The sequence below is a fragment of the Austrofundulus limnaeus genome, unplaced genomic scaffold (genome assembly GCF_001266775.1).
Source record: "Austrofundulus limnaeus strain Quisiro unplaced genomic scaffold, Austrofundulus_limnaeus-1.0 Scaffold805, whole genome shotgun sequence".
NCBI lineage: Eukaryota > Metazoa > Chordata > Actinopteri > Cyprinodontiformes > Rivulidae > Austrofundulus > Austrofundulus limnaeus.
Genome location: NW_013953207.1, coordinates 155950 through 160058, shown reverse-complemented (window position 1 = coordinate 160058; position 4109 = coordinate 155950). Strand labels below are relative to the sequence as shown.

General features: G+C 38.7%; 1 long non-coding RNA gene across 1 annotated transcript in view; it reads right to left on the bottom strand.

The window, feature by feature from the left end:
* Positions 1-720: 720 nt before the first annotated feature.
* Positions 721-4109, bottom strand: part of LOC106532652 (uncharacterized) — a 6618-nt gene continuing 3229 nt past the window's right edge. The window contains exons 2-3 of the long non-coding RNA XR_001312115.1: positions 1134-1281; positions 721-741 (exon numbers count right to left, since the gene is read on the bottom strand). This is a non-coding gene — a long non-coding RNA (uncharacterized LOC106532652). The remainder of the gene's footprint in view (positions 742-1133; positions 1282-4109) is intronic.

Below are 4109 nucleotides of genomic sequence, written 5' to 3'. Positions count from 1 at the left end.
ATTTAGCAATAAAAATGTTGTAAAAATCCATATATTCACACTCTTATCACTGACATTGACTTCAAGAAGCAGTTGTAAATATAAACACAAATGGTTTAGTCTTAATGTTAATATAAACACAAATGATTTAGTCTTAAAATTAATATTAACACAAATGATTTAGTTTTAATATTAATATAAACAGAAATGATTTAGTCTTAATATTAATATAATAGAAATGGTTTAGTCTTAATGTTAATATAAACAGAAATGATTTAGTCTTAATATTAATATAATAGAAATTGTTTAGTCTTACTGTTAATATAAACACAAATGGTTTAGTCTTAATGTTAATATAAACAGAAATGCACCAAACTGTTCATTCTTAAGAGCCAATACAGCTGAAGTGCAATGCAAGGATTTAAGACAACATTTATTGGGAATGAAAAAAAAAAGAGTAAACAATCAACTGTATAGAAGCAGAAATTATTGCTTGTTTCACAAATCCCTCTGCGTCATCGCACGTGCAATGTCCCCCAACACCCCAAGAATGCTTGATTGAATGTGGTGTTCTGCTGCAGCTCCTCCAGCACCAGGGTCGCCTCGTCCCTCCTCAGGATCGCCTCCTGCTCTCTGGCCTCCCATGCATCGTCCAGAAGAAGCTGAACATGTTGGTCCCGCTGTGCCTGCATCATCTCGTCTTCAATCTGCACTGCTGCAGCCAACGAATGCTGTTTTGTAGCACCGCGCGCCTTCTCCTGCCTAGACAGAAAAAGAGTTTGCAGGTGGTTATAAAGAAGCACAGTGTACAGACAGTTGTGTCATAAAGGCTTTAAACAAAGGAAGGTGTTGCATCTGATGAAAAGTATTTGTTCATAACTAAATCAATGTTTTGTTTCGGTACACAAAGCAAACTTTATGAGTGCACTGGTGTTAAACAAGTGGGTGCAGGTACTGAACTTTGTGGAAAAAAGAAAAGTGTTATTTTGCAACATCAGGGGAATTCTGCTATAAGCACAGATATGAAACAAAGAAAATATTTGTTAATCAGACTTTTGGGCTTCATATGCATCCACACTAAAACAAAACAAAAAATCCACTCACAACCTATTGGCACAAATACTGTTTTTAATTTAAACGTGTTTGCCTCGTACCTGCTACACCTGACTGCTGCGTGCTGCTCTGCCTGCAGCTACTATAGGCCCAGACGGAGGTCTGGCTGAAGTTGATTCGGATCCGGGGAGCATGATCGGTCCAAACCTACATTAAACCATGGCTCATCGTTTTATGTCGACACACGTTCTAGAAAAAAGAAACATAACCCTTGAAAAAACCCAAAATATTTACGTAGTTGCAGACCAAAGCAGTACACAGGAACAAATCCTGTCGCCGGTTCGATCCCCGTCCAGTCGACTCAGTCGTTGTGTCCTTGGGCAAGACACCTTAGCCCAGTGGTTCCCAAACTTTGTATCTTCTGACCCACAAAATATCCATGGCAAAAACTTGTGACCCCAAATAGTACTGGTCTGAGTACATGAACTTTGTTAATAACCCTAAAAACACAGGCTTTTTGAAAATCTAAACAGTTTGTACACAAATATAAATACTTATTTATAGTTAGTTTGTGTTTTTGTAATAATTATAGAGAAAATATTACATCAGCAATTATTTTATTACCTTTTAAATTGATTTCTGGAGATTATCCAAGGTGCTTCATGACCCATAATTGGGTCCCAAGCCCAACTTTGGGAACCAAAGTGCAGTGGTTCCKAAACTTTTCAGCCTTTGACCCACAAAATAACAGTAGCAGAGACCTGTGCCCCCAACTGTTTCTGGATYATAAACATTTGTATCAGGTCAACTAAACATGGGCATAGTAACAATATTTTTATACTACATTTATCCATTTTAAACATACTAACCTCACTCCTTTGTAACAACTAAGGCAAAAATGTCATTAATTCAGAAAATCTTTTCAGGACCCCACCTTGACGTTTCGGGACCCCACTTTGCCTACTGATGGTGGTCAGAGGGTCTGGTGGCACCTGTGTATGGCAGCCTCGCCTCTCAGTGTGCCCCAGGGCAGCTGTGGCTACAATTGTAGTTTGCCATCATGTGAATGTGTGTGTGAATGGGTGAATGTCTGCAGTGTAAAGCGCTTTGTGTCTCCTGGATGGATAGAAAGGCGCTATATAAGTACAGTCCACAGTCCAAATCACAGTTAGCATTGATGCTAGCAGCTGCCCTACTGCATCTGGAGAAATGAAGTCTGCACAATCTAAACCAAACGCGTCAATGTTTGCCGTTTGTTCAAAATACACACACCACCGAAGGAATTAAATAAAATACAGCAAAAAATAACACTCACCATTGTCCATCAAGGACTCCAGCTCCGAGATCCCCTTACTTTTTCATTGCGAGTCGACCCATCTAGCTCGCTCTGAATTTTGTCCTCTGCCACAGAGCACAAAAACTCCTGCACCTCAGCATTGAACCACGGTGTGGGTTTCTGTGCTGCCATCTTTGAGTATCAAATGTTGGTCCACCACTAAGAAATAATGGCACTTTGAGTTGTTGTTGCTAGTGACTCCACCCCTCAACCAATCAGTGACCGACAGTGATATGACGTCACATTTCACAGCACTGCTCGGCTTGGGTAGAAACTCACTGAATGGGAGGCAGAGCTTTCAGATATCAAGCTCCTCTCTTGTGGAACCAAACTCCAGTTTCTGTCCATGAGGCTGACACTTCTGGATCTGGTTTTGACTAATTTGATTTATGATTTTTTATTTTTCTTTACATAATGCCCTGAAAGAATTTTTGTTGGGAGTTAGTGCTGTATAAAAGAAATAAACAAGATGAAAATGTAGTGAATTTTTTTTGGGGGGGGGGTGTTTCACAGCACAGTTGATGATAGTGGCCCTCCAATTTGACTGTCATTTGCACGATTGTTGTCACTATAATGGCATCTTGCAATGTGTGTGTTGCACACTGAGTTTATTTAAAGCAGCTGTAGAAGGGCAGTGAGTTTATGAGTTTGATGTGTTTATTCAAAACCTAAAAATACAGTTTTGTTTCCTGCTGACTGAGCCTTTGTCAGTGTTGATCTCTGCACAGAGGAAGCTCTGTTTTTGTTGTAAGGGAAACAAAGATGTGACAGTTCAGTCATCAGAGCTCATTGCCTGGTACTCTTGGTGACGCTGATTAAAATAAAACCTTTGTCTGACACAAACTTTTTTGTTTTCAGACACTTTTGTTATTTTCAGACTGATGTTGAACATAAAACAGCTATTCTGAATCAAAATGGCAGAGCGTTTGACTTGCTGCTTTTCATACCAGCACTTTAAACTCAGATCAATTTATTTTGAGAAACGACGGAGTCGTATTGGTCAAACTGAAAATGCACGTTGTCATGAAGTAGTTGGAGATCTTACTTTCAAATTGAAGAAATTTATTGGGGTTGTTTACCACTGACTTTTTAAAAACACTGCACATCATATAGTCTTTTCTTAGGTGAAATATGAGATAGTTTTATAGACCATTGTGTGAATATTTTAAAGTTTGCTGACGATTCCCTCATTGTGTCTCTTTTAAAGTCAGATGACCCTGATCATGGCCCAGTGGTGTCACATTTTATTAACTGGTGCAAGTAATCCTTTCTAGACATAAACGTCAACAAAACCAAAGAAATGATTATTGACTTCAGGAAAAACAAAAACTCCATCACTCCTGTGTACATTAATGGTCAACAAGTTGATGTTGTGGAGGAATATACAAACTCTCTTTTGACAAACATGTGGACACTGTATGTAAGAAAGCCCATCAACGTATGCACTTTTATAGTAAATGAAGGAGTTTTAACATGGACTAGTTTTATGAGAATGTTTTATTGCTGTTTTATTGAATCTCTTCTTACTTTTTCTTTTATTTGCGGGTATGAGATATTGACAGAGAAAAACAAAAAAACGATACACCATATTGTCAGTCTTTGCAGTAAAATTGCTAATGTCCCATGAAATAACATCACTACTCTCCACAGAGACAGATCCTTGAAGAAAGCTCAGGCAATTTTATGTGTGTGTGTGTGTGTGTGTGTGTGTGTGTGTGTGTGTGTGTGTGTGTGTGTGTGT